This window comes from Solanum tuberosum, unplaced genomic scaffold (assembly GCF_000226075.1).
Source record: "Solanum tuberosum cultivar DM 1-3 516 R44 unplaced genomic scaffold, SolTub_3.0 scf00105, whole genome shotgun sequence".
In the NCBI taxonomy this organism is placed as follows: domain Eukaryota; kingdom Viridiplantae; phylum Streptophyta; class Magnoliopsida; order Solanales; family Solanaceae; genus Solanum; species Solanum tuberosum.
Window position 1 is genome coordinate 676638 of NW_006239031.1, and position 20405 is coordinate 697042.

A 20405-nucleotide genomic window follows, 5' to 3' on the forward strand; every position below is an offset into this window, starting at 1 on the left:
GAAAAGAAAAGTACTAGAACTTTGTAATTTCAGTTTTAGTAAAGGCCGTATATATATAATGCATTATATAATTTCAAGAAAGTAGAATTGTGTGTAGTTTCAAAATTTGATTTCTATTATCTCCTATTGAACTGTGTTATTTCAAGAATTTGATTTCTTTCATCTCCCATTCAACTGTTATATAATTTCAAGAATTGATTTCTTTTATCTCACATTCAACTGTGTAATTTCAAGAATTGATTTCTTTTATCTCACATTCAACTGTGTAATTTCAAGAATTGATTTCTTTTATCTCACATTCAACTGTGTAATTTCAAGAATTGATTTCTTTTATCTCACATTCAACTGTGTAATTTCAAGAATTGATTTCTTTTATCTCACATTCAACTGTGTAATTTCAAGAATTGATTTCTTTTATCTCACATTCAACTGTGTAATTTCAAGAATTGATTTCTTTTATCTCACATTCAACTGTGTAATTTCAAGAATTGATTTCTTTTATCTCACATTCAACTGTGTAATTTCAAGAATTGATTTCTTTTATCTCACATTCAACTGTGTAATTTCAAGAATTGATTTCTTTTATCTCACATTCAACTGTGTAATTTCAAGAATTGATTTCTTTTATCTCACATTCAACTGTGTAATTTCAAGAATTGATTTCTTTTATCTCACATTCAACTGTGTAATTTCAAAAATTGATTTCTTTTATGTCATAGTCAACTGTGTAATTATACTTATCTAGACAAGGCGGCAGACTCATGTAATTTCAAGAAAGTAGAATTGTCATGTATATATGTATACTGTTTTCGACACATAGAATGTGTTTCCTTTTTGGTTATTTGGAGATATAATCAGACACATGCTCTGTGCAATTGTTTTTACTAATATTTACCATTTAAAAAATATTAGTACAAAAAAGAGAGCCACATTTGAAGCTGATTTAGATTGGCTATGCTTGAATTTGCGAGGCAATGAGCTTACTCTGAAGTTTTCTAGTGCTACTTCCCAATTGAACTAAGGAGGTATTGATGAAAAAAGTTCTACTTAATTGCCAGGATCAATAGTGAGGAATTTTGTGTTAGGATAAAGAAGTCAAGCTCATGAATATGCATTTTTCGCAGGTTCTGTTGGTATCATGTCAACTGTTCGACAAGATTGGGTTCCTTCAGTAGATTAATATGTGGCAGAAGTTAAAGATAAGAAAATACCTAAAGTTTCAGTTGTGCCGAAGTGATAGTGAATCTCTACGTACAACTGTACACGCACAAGCTGATTGGATCCGTCAGTATATGGAACAATAGGAAGAGGTATTTATACATTTCTATTTTATACTTCTAGTTCGACTGGCGGGTATAATGGGTCTGTGGTGCTAAATTACTGCACTGTGTATGATTTCAGCTTTTGTGAATTATCTGTCTACAGTGAAACCAAAGGTAACTGACAAAGGTTCTGCAGGAGAGTGGCTATGCCTAGTTAGCTACTGCATGCTTAACACTTCTAACATATTGTTTTTGTTTCACAGCTACCTGTTGTCTTAGAAAAATATAACTAAGATTCATGATAAAGAATTAGGACGTGATGCTGTCTCTCTCCTAGATTTCATCATTTCACTCGCTCTAGTTTAATCCATATACTTTTTGCTGTTTTTGGTTAGCTCCCTGAGCAGAATCCTGTAACAATGTATTGGAGATACATCTACTTATCTTTGTGACTTTCACATCCTTTTGATACCATTAATGAAACACATCATTTCATAAAAAAAAACAAAAAAGTAATTAGGGCACGAGTCCTGACTTATGGTGGCTAGACTTCCTCAAAATCTATCTTTAATCCCATTTCAATAACAAACAAATTCTCTGTTTTTAATCTTGAAGTGCCCAATATTAAAAATCTAAAAGCCACTGAAATTCAAAGTGTGCAACGCTGAGTCTATACATTCTTCTTTTTAATATGTATTTGCAGGATGAAGCTGAAAGTTGGAGATCTGGTTTTTTTGACGATGGTTCCCTAGAGCAGGTAAATCTCATGGCAACTTTTTCCGTGTTTCTACACTAATAAATCATCAGTTCACTTGCTTTGTGTCACACAGCCTCTTTAGTCATGACTATCTGATGATGTAGGGTTTCCTTTTACTGTATCCATTGTCCAGTTCATTGTAGTATGTTCAGGCTTTAGGTTGGGCTGGTAGATGGAGTAGATATATGGTTTATATTCTTGGATGGCTTGATGATGTTACTTCACACAATTTCAGAACGTCCAATATTCATGAACATGAGACAGGGATGGACGAAGTGGCTGTCAATAACAGCTCTAATGAGTTCACCGAAAACAATCCATCAAGTATTCTTATAGATTGCAAGGTGGCTTCAGGAGGAGAACTGTAGAGCTTGATGATTTCTTATTTGAAGAAGGTTCCTCCGCTGATGTTTCGGCTACTATACTAGAACTGCAAGAAGAAAGAGAAGATGAGAGAATTATGTAGTCAGAAAAACTTGGAGAAGTTGGAAGGTATATGGAAAAAGGTAAAAGTTTGGTACCTGATCTTATGAGTTGGTTGTAAACTTTCACTGCAGACTATAATCTGGAGCACCTCTTTAGTTACCTAAAAAACAAAGAAAATTTGGAGCTCCTCTATTGGTATAAAGAGGGATACAATTGGATAAAAGTGTCTGGTCTGTAGTTGTAACTTAAATAAGGTAACCTCTTAAAGTGAATGAAGTTTGTTTCAACTGATTTACTTTTCTATGTAGTTACTTTGACAGAATAAGTTTAACTTTTCTCTATGTTTATTAGTTTTGAAACAACCGATAGTGTTATTTCACCAAAGGGTATGGCCTAACGGTTTTAATGAAGTTGGTAGATACCTTGCAGACCAAGGTTCAAATTCCAAGACAGAAAAAGTTAGGTGATCTCTTCCAATCTGCCTAAGCCTCGGTGTGCTGAGTTATCCAGTGCCTGTGTAAATGGGAGGTAGCAGGTATCCCTGGAATAGTCAAGCTGGTGCAAAAATTACTGTTTTAGAAAAAAAGAACTGATATTTTTATTAAGGTAAAAACTGATACTGGTAAGAAGGTTAATCTACGATGAGCCTGTATGAACCTGGTCTGCAGCGTGAAGTTTAACCACCCCCTCCATTAACAATATGTGATGCAAAATGTGAACCATGGTAGACTTGTGTCGTCCCTTTTCTTCTTGAGGTCTTCTTGCTTTTGTTCCTAAGTTGTTCTTTCCCTAAAAATGTTATAACTGTTGGCATAATTGCAGGGAGATCCATAAAAGTTCCAAAGGTTTTTCTTCAACAACTTTGTCAAAGATCAGGGTGGGAGGAACCAAAATATGCGAAAGTACCTGGAAATGGAAATATTTCAAGTTAATCAGTTAGTAGAATGCACAAAACCAGTGGGAGGGGTAAGAGCAGAAAAGCTGGAGGGCTAGTAAAATCGAACTTCCTAGTCAGGATCATGCTTCTTCTACTGTTGAGGTACGTCTAATGCTTTCTTGATACTGTTTTGCATTTGTCGCAAGTGCATAAGAAAGAAAGGAAAGAGAAGTTAATGATACTGGCAGTTTTACTGTTTGGTCGTTACACAACGTTTCAGATTGTGGGTGTAAAATATACCCTAATAGGGGGAATTGTATGTATTCACATCAAAATAGGAGTTTGTTATTAATCCCTTCTTTTCTTGTAAGATAGCAGTTGAATATGTTTAGCTATATCTACACTATTTGTCCCTGTAGGTTTTTCTTTTTTGATAAAGTAAGTTGTTCATTGATTGGCATCAAGAAGATGCAATGGTTACAAAAATAAATAGCAATTTAGAATAAGTGTATCACATCAAGGACAATGCTTAGTTGAACTCTTGGATATTGGATCTCCTACCATATTAAACGAAGTAACCAATCATATTAGAAGAACACGTAAATGGAATTTAGAAATTAAATCAGATAGTTTTTCTTTATCTTTTTCTTGCTAATTTAGGTTTTCTGCAATAGCTTAGCTGAGATTGGAGGCTCTTCCTCTTCACTTCTGTTGAGATGTCATTAGGCAATGCTTTTTTCTTGCTCTTTACACCAAATATAGGTTTTCTCTCACTTAACAAAAAGATTTGCTGATTTTCATTTTATCGTTGCTAGGCTACTTCTGTGGCTGAAAGAGTTGCTGATGAGCGTTGTGAATCTTCACCAGGTTCAAGTGAGTCCTTGGTTGGTTACCAAGTTCGCCTTGATAGTGGAAGGTATTGGATGTCATTTATAAATGGATTCAGAATCACTTGTCCCAAAAAAAAAAGGATACAAAATCATTAAATTGGATGTCATGTTGACTCAAAATTTGTTTGTCTGGAAATTGATTTATATTACCGTTTTACTGTCAGCAAAGCTACCAGTGCTTAGTAAAACTAGTCAATTATCTCTGTGGCTGGATGTATGGATTCTGCTTTCTCATTTCACTTAGTTTGTGCATGATCATTTAATTTAATCACCTTAAACATGTTTTAATCAGGTCTACCATACATGACATGACCCATGGGAGGAGTAGGATTACAAATAAAATATTGCTCATTGGATCTGAGAAATGGAAGGATTTAGGTGTTAAGTTTTATGATACTTGGGTTCACATGGATAGCCAATTTTGTGCATCAATGCTCTGCTGCTACTTTTACAACTCCCACTGTAATCTGCTTTTGTTTTGTCAAATATCTAATTATTCCTGCTGAGTTTGTTCCCTTAGATTTCCTTAAGCACTGCAAACCTGTTTTCACTTAGCTTTTTATGGGTCTCGTTGTTATCATATACGGACATAGGAATTTCCCATCAGTGGTCTAACCAGAATAAGTATCCTTTTATATTCGTGCTTTAAAAACTATAATCATCATTAATACTGAAATATGATAATGATTCTGTTATTGTCTTGTGAACTTATGATTATTAAATCAAAATATCATCTATTAATTTATTTATCCTCTTTCAGGAATGAGAGAACAAAGCTCCTCTTTTGTACAACTGGCATTCTTCTGAGAATGTTTTCAGTAAGTCGCCTACTAATTATATTGCATGCTTACTGACTGCACTGTTCTGCGTTTTGAATTTATTTGTCATAATGACATACTTTTCCACTTTACTGTTTTTTTTTTAAAAAAAACCCGACAGAATGTCAAAATATTGGCCAATATCTTTTGGTGCAACTAAATGTGATATTTTGCAGGGAAATAAAAACTTGGCTGGTATTAGTCATATCATTGTTGATGAAGTGCATGCGAGTCACTTCTGGTGAGTTTTTTGTGCACTGCATGACATGTGTTTATGAAGTGTGGCGACCAAGTATATTTAATTTCCATTACTGGTTTGTAAAATAGATCAGGCTGTCAAAAATTGACCATGTGAATATGAAAGCATGTTTTTTAGATTCTCTTATGCTGATACTTATGACATCAGGTACCTACTAATGGTGTCCGACTAGATATAGACCATTGTTGTCTGGTTGGTTAGACAAGTTAAAAGTTTGAGGAAAAAGGAGAAGATAAACCAGTGAAATGCCTGACATAGTCTCAATTAGTATCCATCATGATAAATTGGTTATGTCCATACTAAATCATGCTCCATTTTGTTTTCTGATAACGTATATAATTTTGATATGATGGGAAATAGCTCATACACAGACAATGTACCTGTGAGAAATATAGGAGAATAATATTATTGAATTGTTGTTGTCTACATTATTACAGAGAGACCCTATTTATAGACACTAGAATACAATCCTTTACCAAGTGAAATACTATTTACTATTCCTATTTCTATTTGTATTCCTATTCCTATTCTAAATAAGATTGTATAAACATATTCCTCTTCTAATAAGATTGTATAAACTTATTCATGTTCTAACACTCCCCCTCAAACTAGTGCATACAATTCATATACCTAACTTGTTACAAATGTAATTAATACGAGGACTGATGAGGGGCTTGGTGAGATATCTGCAAGTTGATCAGCCGACTTCAACAAAATTGACAGTCAATGTCAATGTGCTTGTCTTCTCATTAAATACTGGATTTTGATGCATAATGTCAGTCAATCTCAATGTGCTTAATCTTCTCATGAAATACTAAATTTGATGCATAATGTCGATAAAACACAGAGTGATAAAATTACAGCGTTAAACTTCCCAAACCAAACTTGCAAAGACTATTTCAGACCATAGATTCACATAATCGACATACAAAGGCTACTAAACTCCCCCCTGAGCAACAAAGTGCTCAAAATCTAGTATAAAGTATATGAATCATGTTGGAATCAATAGATGAGTCGATATTAAAATAAGTCACCGAAAAAACTGACCGGAACATGCTCATATGCCGGAGTATTAGATTTGATGCCTAAAAGTGGTCACAATCTAAGTAATAAAATTATATGGGCAGGGTTGGAATGATGTCACGACCCAACTAGAAAATAAAAATTATATAGGAAAGGGCGGATTGATGGCACGCCCTATTGAAAAAGAGAAATAATTCAATTTAAAAAAAAAAATCAATTTAGAAAAAAAGAAAAATAATATGGGTAGGGTCGGAATGATGGCACGACCCTGCTGAAAAAGAGAAATTATACGGGTAGGATTGGAATGATGAGTCACCGGAAAGACGAATGAAACTATGCAAATCAAATATGAGGAATCACTGAAAAGACACATGATGCTATGCAACTCAGATATGAGAAAATAGTTTGGAAAAATCCACGGTGCTACACAAATTAAATATGAAAAAGTAGTCACTGGAATGATGGCACAGTGCTACACAAATTAAATATGAAAAAATAGTCATCGGAAAGATGACACAGTGCTACAAGTTAGATATAAGAAAGTAGTCATCGGAATAATGGCACGGTCCTTACATAAATCAAATATGAGAAAATAGTCACAGAAAAGATACACGATGACCCAACTTTTGCTAACATAATTGTTGGCCAGACGGGCGGCATATATGAGTAATAGCCGCCCGCCGGCAACTGAAGCTCTTTGATTTTCTACCAAGATTGTAGAGGCTGTGATACCATGTGAGAAATATAGGAGAATAATATTATTGAATAGTTGTTGTCTACATTATTAAAGAGAGACCCTATTTATAGACACTAGAATACAATCCTTTACCAAGTGGAATACTATTTACTATTCCTATTTGTATTTGTATTCCTATTCCTATTCTAAATAGGGTTGTATAAACATATTCCTATTCTAATAAGATTGTATAAACTTATTCATGTTCTAACAGTACCAAAATGCGGAGATCCTACAATAGATTATGATCTCCCAAAAACCACCCAATTTTTCTACAAATTGAAACCTTGTGGGTTCATCGAGAGAGGAATAAAAGAGACAACAAATAAGAGACTATTCTCTTTTTAAATGGTCTCGTGTTTCTTTCTTTTCATAAGACCCACATGAGTGGCTAGTGGGGCAACATATCATGCCCTTTGTCATCTCTAAAGGCCCAATTAAATAGTGCCACTTTAACTGGGCTTGGTCGTCATCTGTAGCATCTCGAACCATCTTAATATCTCTCACCACAGGCGAGTTGGTCATCTGATAAATGCAAAAGGAGATTATTTTATGTCTTCACTCATTTTTTGCACATCAAACGCAAGCTGACATGTTATTGTTCTTTCTTGCTGCAAACCAAGTAAATTGATTACCTTTGTTGGCACCTGTGAATCCAAATTGACAAGTGCAGGAAACCTGATCCATACTGACTATAACAGCTTACAGTAATATGATTTTACCAAGAACCATAGATATGGTTCTTGTATGTATAGAGGACTAAGTTACTTCTTTGAGAACCATATTTTGATCTAGGTCTCACTACTTTTTTTACGATTTTCCCATCATTGATATCATTACTTACCTTATTAAAAAAGCATATTGAGAATTATTATTTTGACAAATTTGGAAGAACTGCACTTGGTCATGAATTCTGGAAGGAAGTAATCAAATGACTAATACTTCATTGGGCATTAGGAGGATTGAGAAAAGGACTGTTCAATTGCTGCTTCACATTCTTTCAGAAGCCCTTCCGTTTTTCGTCATTTGGTTGGTGTACTACCAGTGCTATTGCTTCCAAATTTAGGCACACAGCGAAGCTGCTTCCTGACTTAGCTGCCAGTATTTATTAGACTCCATGACAGTCTGACTCTGAGACGTTAGCAAGATGCTTATACTCCTTGTTGTATCTGAAAATCTAGCTTTGATGTCTCACTCCTCGTTCTGCAAATTGTTGCAGCTATAGGCAATTGCTGAATGCTCTTGCTGTGGACAGCCCATTATATGCCCTTAATTCTAGTAACACAAAGGACGACTTCCTTTCTTGTCTTTTGTTACATTCATTTAATTCTGAAATCCCGATATTTTGTGTCTATGATAGTTACGTGCCACTGTTCTCATCTTCTTTTAGAGATCAGATATGGTTCATTTTTCATTTTCACGAGACCCTCTTTTTATCTGCCCACTACTCTCTAGATGACTAGGACCATCAAATTGAAGAGGGAAATAACACTTCTTGCTGTAGTCTACTTATATACCGGCAATCTCTGGTTCTTCCTCTACTTTGTTGTATGTTACTGGATATATTTGGAAACCAGTTGGAAGAAACACTAACCTCTTTTAGAACCAGGGTGGTTTTCTGCTCATTGTCTTGAAGAGTCTCATCCAGAAGCAATCAGCCCTTGGTACGGCACAACTCAAAGTTAATGCTCATGTATGGTTGGTTTTGTTCATCAATATCTTGCCGCCACTATCTTGTTCTGTTTCATTTTTTATATTTATGACTGCTCATGGAGGAATTTGTTTTTTTGTTTTACATGTTATTTAGGTCTGCCACAGTAGATTCACATTTGTTTTCTCATTACTTTGGTCACTGCCCTGTAATTACTGCTCAAGGCCGAACACATCCTGTTTCAACTTATTTTCTCAAGGAAATTTATGAGAGTATCAATTACCGCCTTGCATATGATTCTCCTGATTCTTTAAGTTATGGGACATCTACTAGGGAAAAGGTATTTTAGTTAACATGCCATTATTGTCATTTTAGATAGACTGAAATTTGAAATTGTGTTTCTTTGCCAGATGTGCTCTCGTTGGCAATTTCTGGCTTCATCTTTGGAGCTCTGTTTTAAAGTCTTCTGTTATACCAATCTTTACTTTTAGCTGAACTAATTTCTGATCAAAATCAATTATTAGTTAGGAATAGATCCTGACAAACAATCATGAGTGTTGCTTTGGTATTGGCTTACAGTTAAAGTAGATCTTCCTTATTGACTTGAAGTTCAGTGTGTTAGCTTTTTCTTTATGTAGCTCAAGAGCTTCTTATTTCATTCCAATTGTATGCGTGCAGAATGCTCCTATTGGCAATCATAGGGGGGAAAAGAACCTTGTCCTCTCTGCATTGGGTGATGAATCATTGCTTACATAAATCCCCATTATGATTCCAGTAATTATCAAAATTACAGTGGACAAACTCAAAAGAAAAATTGGTGATTGCTTCTTAAAAGTAGTTTTCAGTGATGCTAATTAAGATCCTAAAAACTTAACTGAAAGAATACTGTGATGAACCATCTCTCACTATGTCAGAGGAAATTGAATGAAGACATTGTGGATTATGATCTTCTCAAAGACCTGGTATGTTACATTGATGAAACATACCCTGAGGGTACTATACTGGTTTTTCTTACCGGTAAATTCATCAATTTAATACTTATTTATGTTTTAATTCTCTTTCGAAGTTTTATGCCTGCAGAAGAAAGGAATATTGACTTGTGAATTGTGTTCTGCTGAAGGGGGTTTCCGAAATACACACCTAACTCGATAGACTGTCTGTCTCCTTTCAGTTTAGTGGACAATCTTTTGAATGGATTATTCTGTAGCATCAGGAAAAAGTATTTATGAGACCTCCAGAAAACATCGGTAAGGTAATATTTTCTATTCAATCGCATGTTCTTTCATTGTAGACATTATGCTTTTCTGATTCACCATTGAATGCATGCTATCTTCAATTTGGGTTCATTTCCCCTCTGTGCTTTTCTGTTCTCTTTCATGAGTGGGTTATTCAGTGTCTTGTGTTATTAATATGCGTCACTGTCTGAACACAATTAATTCAAGTAATTACTCCCTGAAGGCTAAATGCTTATTATCTTTATATAGCTGGTGTAAACTAACTCCTGTCACTAGTATTGAACACTTCTCGAGTTTTGTCAGCTCTTTAGCATCTTAATTTCTATTTGTATCAGAGCTGACAATTCCTCACGTTTGTAACTCTTTGCATGTTCTCGATGCCAGCAATGAATTCTACTTACTTCCTCAAAAAAGAGTAATGTTGGAAGATGGTAAATTGTTGTTTCTCTCTGTAGTGCAGGAATTCATTTTGATGATTTGCCCCTAGAAAATGCTTGAATTGAACATATGCCTGGGCTTGCAAGTTGCCTTTCACTAGAACTAGTAATTGGACTTTTTTAGACTTTTCAAGCTCTGACTTGCAATACCAGTGTTATGGCAACTCCATCTAGATAATAGCTGCTGCCTAGCAGTACTGCTCTAAAAAATGTGTGCATGTAACCATGGATGCATTTCCAATCTTAAGTTTGCTCTCTGACTCATATTTGGATTTTGGTATTAGAATTAGAAATTGACTGTGAGATATGTTCAGCATTTCGATTTGGATAGAAAAATATTTGTCTATAGTTGGCTATGACTAGGTCCAGAAGATATGTTTCAGCCCACACATGTATTGAACTTTTATGAGTTTCGTTTAAAGAAATGTCAATTCCCTTTGCTTTTTGTACCAGTAATCATGTTTTCTACTGCATAAAGTTATTGATTTTAGAAATTATCAAGCTTGGTTGAAGATTGGATATCTGAAGCAAATGCAAGGCAACGTCAAGGCAGAGCTGGACGTGTAAAGCCATGAATCTGCTTTTGTCTCTACACTTGTTACCGAAATGAGAAGCTCATGCTACCAGGTATGGGGTATTAGTGGGTTTTCCTCGTTATTCTATCTGCTACTTCTCTTCTTTGTTTCAAGATGTTATTTTCTTAATGCAATACAAATGATATCCTAATTATTACACTATAAGAAATTTATTTTGCAGGTCAATCCGTTCATTTACCACCATAGTGTTAACTGTTAAGTGAATGGGGTCTGTCGGGTACTCTCTTCTCTGATATGCGCTATATTATTATGTCGTGATCCGGGATAAATCATGATGAATGTGCCTGAATTTTGTGTGCTATGTGCAGGTTGTGTGTACAGACTATGAATCTATGTAAGAAAACTAAACAGTTAGACTAAAATTTAAGAAAAGTCTAAATTAATAGAAAACGTATTGTTGTAAATTTTCATTTTCTTTTTGCAAATGAAAACAATATTTATATCTAAAAACGTGGTTCCATTTTATTTATTTCTTTTGTAATTTTCAATTTTTCTAAAGCCAAATCAACTAAAAATGAAAAAATTACATTTGTACAGTATGAAATCAAATCATTAACTAAAAATTAAATTGAAGACATATTATACCATGCAGAAATTAACTATCATATTGTAGTACTATTCCTTTTTTCTTTATATTTTGTCATAATATAAAGATTTTGTTACAGCTTAGTACAGTGCGTTGTTTTTTGAGGACTATAAATTATCCTGTGATTATGTGAAGATCATAATCAGTTCCACGTCATGCCTGCTCACAAGAAAATAAATACTACTTAAAAGATACTCCCTCAGTTCCTATTAATATGTCGCCATTTTTTATTTTACGTGCATTAAGAAATTAATTAAGTTTATTATTTTATTCTTATTTATTTATTTTGGTAGTCAATTTTTCAATCAATGAATATGAATTAATTTATTTTGATTAATTAATTTGACCAAATTTTCAATGTTGCTCAAATATATATTTTCAAGGATAATAACTCACAAGGATAAAATAGGAAAAATATTATAGTTTATGCATTGATTTTATGAAATGAAAAGTATTATGGATCATATATTTATAATAAATATGACATATAATTAGGAACGGAGGGAGTAAATAGTTATTCAAAAAAGAGAGTGAAAGTGACAAAAATATTTAGTTTATTCATCTATGTAAGATGCCCCTTCGAAGCAATTGGCTGCAATCAATTGTATCATTTTTTCATAAAATAGTTCAGGGGAATTTTATTTTATTTTATTTTTAATTTTTTAAAAAGGAAGTGAAAAGGCCAAACACCTCCTAGCAGTGTCAATTTGACGTCAGTGTCTATTCAACATATACTGTATGTATTTATAGCGACTTTTCAAATAGGCATATCTACTTATCAACTGTAGGAAAATAGAACATAAGTCATAGGTGAAGTCGAAACTAGAGTGGATTTAAGATTTAAATTTTATGATTTCAAACTTTTAGAACTATAAATTCATATCTATTGTTTTAATTTATATGACTTACTTTTCTTTTTACTCTGTTCCAAAAAGAATGACACATTTTATATTAAGTAACAATTTAACTTTAAAATGTTCATTTTTACCCTTAATGAAATGATTTATAGCCACACTAATTTCTATTATTATTTTATTTATTGGTGAATATATCATTAATTAGACAAATTTTAAAAAAAATGATTAGATAAATATTCAGGTCTTTTTAATAAAATTTAAGTGCATACTGGGTATAATTTAACCAATCCAATAATATAGCTCTTGACTTGTTTCCTCCAAAATACAATAATTCAACATTGTATAACTAAAACAATTCCAGATTAATTAGTTGAAAAGTCTAAAACTCCTTAACTTTGAAATTTGTATTTTATCTTTAATAAGATATTTTTAGTCACTTAAATATTTAAGGGAAAATTGTATATAATAGCAAACTATTAATTCAAATTAAATGTTATAACCACAGTTTGATTTAATCGTAACCTGTAGCAAACTGTTGTCATTCGCCTCTCTCCCTGAAATTCTCGCTTGCTCGCCAGTCTCTCCCTCACCTCTCTCACTTTATACAAACACAAATGTATAAATTGTGTTTCTGTTTGTATAAAGCTAGAGAAAATTGTATATACACATGCAAATATATATATCTTCGTCATATACACTTATAATTATACAATACAAGTCTTCCCCTGCCCAGTTCTCTTTTGTCTTTTCTCTCTTTCTCGCTTTTATACAAACACAGATTATACAAAATACAATGTATAATTTGTGTTTGTATAAAGTGAGAGAGAGAGATTTGATATACAAACGATGTATTTCGATTCAATTGTATACAAATTCAAATTTTATGCAGATATACAAAAACATAAAATTGAATTGAGAGGCTGCCAACGATTTATACAAATGAGAGGCAACGATTTTATACAAATCTGATGCCCCCAGCGATTTATACAATCTGATGTTCCATAGCAAACATAAAGTTTACTATGAAGCGCAATTATGCAAACTATAGCTATAACATACAAATATTATTTTTATATTTGCTAAATATGAAAGTTGCTCAATATTTAACACTTAAAAATCACAATCATACCACATACATTAAGACGGAAATGCCACGAAAGCATGATTAGACAAAGTTGCACAGCGAAAAAGTCGTAATTGTGGAACATGATTTAGACCACTTCTTATTGGCTCTTTTATTTTTAAAAAATATTCCTATTGTAGTTTCTTAAAGTAATTTAACTTTTATGTATTATATAATTATACTAGCAGTAGCCAGTAGGTAAGGATCAGTGGGCTACTTCTTGTTGGATTATTGTACAAGTCAAAATCAAGGCATATGAACACGTTTGTTAATTAGGCAAATAATGTGACAGATTAAGCCAGATGGGGTTTATTGATACTAACATTAAGAATATACAATTAATATGGACCAACATTAAAAACAATTATTGCTTTGCCTACGATTGTGTAGTCACTTTTAACAAATGAAATGAGTGAATGTACTGGACAAGTAGGTACTACTATATACTATCCTATATGTTATGTATATTCTGGCTGGCCAAGAATCTAAAAGGATCCTACTTGCTACTATAATCATCTCCATCACATTCACAACCAAAATAATTGGGCAAATGCACTATTACACAAGTGACACTAACAAATGAAATTAAAGATAAGAGTAAAGTAACCAACGATAGTTATGATGGAGTGGTAAATACTTCTTTATCCTTAATCAGAAGTCTCAAATTCGAGTCTCCTTGAGTATGGAGTTGTCTTTGTTAGGGAACACTTTACCACTAACGTGGAACTTTCCGACACGAACTCCACTGTGGATACTGAAATCGAGTGAGAATTTTTTTTTTAAATGGAGTAAAGTACATGAAAACTTCTCCTTTATTTTGTTTTAATAATTCAGTATTCGATATTTATTGGTGGCATTATAAAGATATTTATGCAGTGTATTCAGGCGGCTAAAAAACAATGTGAAACGTCCATTTTAAAATGTATAATAGTACTTCATACCTATTTATAGAAAAATATTTACAAAATACCCAAACATACATGCACGTATACAAAAACAACAACAAACTAGAATTAGCTATAAATTTTGTTACTAATTTGTCTGTCGCTAAATTGCTTGTATCTAACATTAAATTTTAATAAGAAATCATTGATTAGGATAAGCTATAGAATTTGTCTATAACTTTTTTTTTCCAATAGTGGTTGTATACCTTGAGAAGGCAAGATTCACATGTTAACTATTCTTAATATTATATATCATTCAGGTATACAAAATGTAAATTGTATAACCCAAAGTTGTACATGACACACAACTATCACAATATAATAATGTTCTAAAGGGAGAATTTTATAATCGCGTACAGGCAGGTAAACAATTTGCTTCACTTAGGTAATCATGAAAAAACCCTTTTATGTATAATTATTTAGCATTCACATTGACCTGATTAGTTTAAATTAGTATCACTTATGGCCCATTAACGGACCAAGATTTCTCCGTCAAAAAATTAAAATCTTAGATCTTTAATTAAGAAGGAAAGGATCTTACTTATTTCATTATCACTTCTCCGTTCAATTTCCTTTTTATTTTCACCCTTTAATCTTACAAAAGTCATCCCTTAACCACTATAACCTCGTTATGTAGTTTTTTTCTTTTGAACACTTTAGGAAATTTCACAATCGCTACTTTTCAAGTGTGTATTGGTTAAATTTGTTCATGTGCAATTGCATACTATATATATAAGAAATTTAAAAATGCATTTTTAGGCAAGTTCAGTTTGTTGTAAAAAAGTAATACGGAAAAGGGCCTAAAATACTCTCAAAGTATTGAAAATGGTACACAACTACCCCTCATCCACCTATTGACTCCCAAATACTCTCCACGCCCACCTATTGGCTCTCAAATACCCTCCCCATCCACCTTAATTTGGGTCCAATTTTAGCCACTTCATTAACGGAGCACCATTTAAAATAATTAAATAATCCTTTTAATTATGTGACACTCTATCATTGGTTGCAACTTAATTATTTAATATAATTTTAAATCCACCCATTTTTAACAAAATCCGCCCCAATACTTATTAAACCCGCCCGCCCCATACAAAAAGAACCCAACTAATAAAAAAAAACTCAAAACCTTCGTTCCCAAATTTACACTCCATTTCCCCAACTCCTTTGTGAAATCTTGAAAGTTTTTCAATTTGGTATCTTTTTCTGGTAATGCTCTAATTGAAGATTTGGGGAATGGCTAGTGATAAGATTCAATTGGGTCAGTTCAGTTATGTCTATGATGGAATAAGAAGATGTGTCATCTGAGAGTGATTCAGTTTGGAAGATGGAGTGTAAATTTGGGAACGAAGGTTTTAGGGTTCTTTTTTATTAGTTGGGTTCTTTTTGAATTGGGGCGGGCGGGTTTAGTTAAAAATGGGTGGGTTTAAAATTATATTAAATAATTAAATTTCAACCAATGGTTGAGCGCCACGCAATTAAAAGGATTATTTAATTATTTTAAATGGTGCTCTGTTAATGAAGTGTCTAAAATTGGACCCAAAGATGGATGGGGAGGATATTTGTGAGCCAATAGGTGGATGAGGAGGGTATTTGGGAGCTAATAGGTGGATGAGGGATAGTTGTGTACCATTTTTAATACTTCGAGGATTTTTTAGGCCCTTTTCCGAAAGTAATATAGACTTTGTATTTTAATTAATTCCAAAAATTCTCAAATTAGAGAAAAAGGAAATGAATCTTGGTATTACATTTTTAAAGGCTTAAATAATCTTATAAGGCAATCATGAATCAAATGCCAAATAATATTGAATCTGTAAACATCAATCATTATCAAACATTGAATATTTAGATATACTCAGGAAAAAACTGTGGCATACGATACTAACACTTTGTTTGGAGGGTTGTTACGTGTTGTTTCATAATGTATCGTATTGTATTGTATTGTATCATAATGTATTGTTTTAATGAATACAATATTTGGATAGATAGTATTGTTTTCCGTTGTTACATAATTTCTCATATCCATAATTTGAATGATAAACCTACAAGAAAAATTGGGTAGGAGATAGAGCAAAAGGTAGGGTAAAAGATAAACGGATTATAATTATTAAATAATAAATAAAGACAAAATGAGAAGAAAATATTAAGGTAACGACGCAATCACACTAAATCAGTCATTACATAAAATGGATCTTTTGGTTGTTACCTAAGGATGGATTTAAACGATACTATACAATAAAATTTAAGTAACAATCCAAACAAACAATGTAATTAAACTAACAATATAATACAACTGGCAGCAACCATTCAAACAAGGTGTAAGAATCGAATCCCAGTCTAAAATTATTGCTTTGAAGAATCTAAAATAATGTTGCAAGTTTCTATTTCACCTTAATTTTTTGTTATCTATATATTTTACTTTTTCATGACAAGAAAATCTATATTTGTGTGCGTACATGATATAATCAGCTTCTTTGCAATAGCTTACAAACTACACATAAAACTCTACGAAACAAGTCTCGTGCAACGAGCTTAACCCCAGTTATCGCAGACAAAAGATTTCAATTCAAATTTGAGAGCGGAAGTTCCTTATTATTAAAAAGTTCAATGGACATTCAATCATACATGATTTCAGTCCCTACATGAAATATATGTTAATTCTGATCCATAAGAAATTCTTTTTGGGTATATATTATTAATTTAAAGAGTAAATAATTACTAGCTTATTGCAATTTGTAGTAGGAAAACAAAAGAATTATGTCACCTACTAGGGCAACCTGTTTTATACATTAAAAAAAACTATGGAGCAGGTCATCTTAATACATTTAATTAATGCAATTGACAAAGAACGTCCATTTTTAAAAATATCAATTATTGATTTTTTGTGGCTTGAATTCTGGTGGATCCAGATTGTCATCCGACCCAAAATGCCTGCGGTATGGATCCTTCCGTCTACTTTTATTTGTCATATTGCATTTTTCGAAAGTCAAATTGATTAATTTTCAAAGTTAAATTAGATTATATTAATTTGATATTTTAAACAAAAAAATTCGTTGCAATTTTTTGCATATTAAAATATATTGTAAAATGTTAGTCAAAGTTTTTATAGTTTGACTCTAAAAAAGGAACTATGACAATTAAAAATGGACGGAGGTAGTATTAATTTTTTAAATTGTGATTTATTGATTCGTTCAAATATTACCATTTAGACCAAAATGAGTTCATGACATTAAATTCTTGCATTAATTTTTTGTTTTTTATTTGTTTTATGTGTGATAGTATGTTAATTAATGCTGTTTCCCCGCAACATCCAAATGTACTGGTGCTTCATTTCATATAATAGAGGTGATAAAATTAGCTTCTTCTTTTTTTATGATTAAGTAAATCATTAATCCATCTATTTAATTATTAGCTCAAACTATTTTAGCTCATAAAAAATTGTGATAGTATGTAGCTCAATTAATTGATAAGAAATTTATTTTTAAAAAGACGTAACAAAGAAATATAGTTTATTAGGTACTAAAAATTATAAAAATACAAATAAAGCCGGAAAAATTTAGTAGAAATTGAGGGGTTAAGCTGCGATCGATGTTGTAGTCCATTTCGATCCAAGTAACTTTTAAACGGAATCAATAATCTAACTATTTATCAACTCAATCAATTTTAACCTGCTCAAATTCAGTCCAACTTATCTATGACACCTCTCCATATAACTTGGAAATAGAGGAAGTAATTAATTTTTACATATTTTGTAAAAAAATAATAATGAGATAAACAAAATAGACAGCATTAAAAGGAACATGTATAAGTGTACTAAAACCTGCTGGATATATATGATTGATGTTGAAGTAGTAAGAACGTGTTGCCGACAACAAAATGAATAAACCACCCATCATAACAAAAAAAAAAAAAAAAATTAAAAAAAGACAGTCTCAGATTTTTTTTTAAAAGTACTCATTAATTATTCGAGAAGTCTAGATTATACTTCTTATAATTAGCTTTATATTTTAATATGTTATTCGAAATTGACTTTACACATATTAATTTTCTATTTACAAATTAGAAATAGTAAGTTTAATTTAATAAGAAGTAAGTAATTAAGAGATTGCCAGCTATAAATTATAAATTGTCAAAGTCCTACTTAAAAAACAATAACACAGAAATAGTCATTAGTTTGGGTTGCCAATTATAATTTCATCCACTAATCAATTACTTAAAATAGCAATTAGCATCAAATCAATGCGCTGTGCATGTTAACATATTTTTTATTAAAGAAAATTCATAATCGCCGTCTACTACTTATGAATTAAGCTAAATAATTTAGTTATTCTCATCCTCCTTAATTAATTATTAATATTATTTCTTAAATATTTAGTATAAAAATTGAATTCTGATAGTACCCAAAGGTGCTACCCTCTTCTTTATTTTTTTTACTTTCTTTAATGTTTTGCAATGATTTATTTTTTAATTTCCGACTGACGCGGAATTTAGCGTGTTGGATTCTTTAAAAAAATTAGGTCAAATAAGTGAAAAGACTTGCTCTTTTTTATTTATTTTATGTTTTTTCAATTGGTGAATTTTTATTTTTTTTGTTCAGACGTGACGAAGCTTGTGTTTGACAAGTTGGCATTTTTATTTTAACTTTAAATTGCAGATCTACCACACACTCCCTTTACCAGATCTTAATAATGATGAAATGATAAATACTTATTCATTTGTAACAAGAGGTATCAAAATCAAGTTTTTTTGAATATGAAATCGTCTTTGTTAGGGAAAGATTTTACTCCCCAATATGGGACTTACCGACATGAATCTGAATTTAATTGAAATTAAATGCGAGTACTAGACACTGAATAAGAAATTTAAAAAAAAAAATCTTATGAACCCATACTTTTTAGAGAGTACCATTTATTTTTACCTTATTTCTACTAAAAAAATTTCCACATGTGTCTGTTTTTTTTTTTTGAGAAACTTTTTAATTAAATAAGGAGATTTGGAGAGAAAATTGAAGAAAGAATATGAGAATCAAACTCAATTATCGTATGAAAACACTCTTGTATGTACAACTAGAATAGAATTCACAGTGAGAGGTTTTAGTATGTACTATTAAGGTGTTTATGGTACGATTTTGTATTTGACTTAAATAATTCATGTAATATAAATAAAGTAAAAATTCTAGAACTCAACAAATTTAATAGATTAGAATTTAAAATCTATAAATTTCAAATCTTGAATCGATCTCTGATTCTAGCTACCATATGTAATTGCTTAGACGACTTTGTAATATTATTAGTGAATTACGTAATCATATGGTGACTATATTGATTATTCAATCGTATGTTTAACAAGTAGGGATGAAGGTAGAAACACTAAAATAACCAAAACACCTACTTACTACAATAACTTACAATTTTTGCGTATCCAAAAGTCACCAAATCAAAATATACTAATAACTAAACTTTTTTAAAAAAAAAATCCAATCGAATCAGACTTTTAAGTAATATAGTTGTTAGTAGTAAGTAGTAGTTAACAAACAAAAACAGGTTTGTTGAGATAGTAGACTTTAGGGTGTGTTTGGTACAAACGAAAATGTTTTCCACGGAAAATGTTTTCCTAGAAAACAAGTAGATTTTTGACTTATTTTCTCATGTTTGGTTGGTGACTAGAAAATATTTTCCGAAAAAGATTTTTTAGTGTTTGATTTATGAATGAAAATTATTTTTGAGAAAATATCTTTTATTTTTACTAGAGAGTAGAAAATAATTTTTGAATTGAAATTGAAAATATTTTCTTAAAATAAACTTAATTTTTTTTTGGGAAGGGTGGGATGGTGGGGCTGGCGCGGAGGGGGGTGAGATGGGGTAAAGAAATAAAAAATTGAAATTAAAAATATTTTTTAAAAACAAACATAATTTTATTTTTTGGGGG

The 20405-nt window shown here is 31.8% G+C and overlaps 2 long non-coding RNA genes across 11 annotated transcripts; both read left to right on the top strand.

Annotated features, from left to right (window-relative positions):
* The first annotated feature begins 732 nt into the window (after nucleotides 1-732).
* On the top strand, nucleotides 733-5024 carry LOC107060938 (uncharacterized). The gene is made up of 7 exons (XR_001473625.1): nucleotides 733-1025; nucleotides 1125-1310; nucleotides 1966-2019; nucleotides 2255-2525; nucleotides 3268-3484; nucleotides 4138-4238; nucleotides 4973-5024. It is a non-coding gene; the product is annotated as an uncharacterized lncRNA (long non-coding RNA).
* Nucleotides 5025-7493: 2469 nt separating this feature from the next.
* Nucleotides 7494-11436, top strand: LOC102592343 (uncharacterized). 10 transcript variants are annotated; one of them, XR_001473637.1, is made up of 6 exons: nucleotides 7494-8741; nucleotides 8856-9039; nucleotides 9378-9661; nucleotides 9766-10998; nucleotides 11128-11184; nucleotides 11276-11436. It is a non-coding gene; the product is annotated as an uncharacterized lncRNA (long non-coding RNA). The 10 variants fall into 10 exon arrangements; XR_001473635.1 differs by having other exon boundaries at nucleotides 9766-11184; XR_001473632.1 differs by having other exon boundaries at nucleotides 11128-11436.
* The last annotated feature ends 8969 nt before the right edge of the window (nucleotides 11437-20405 follow it).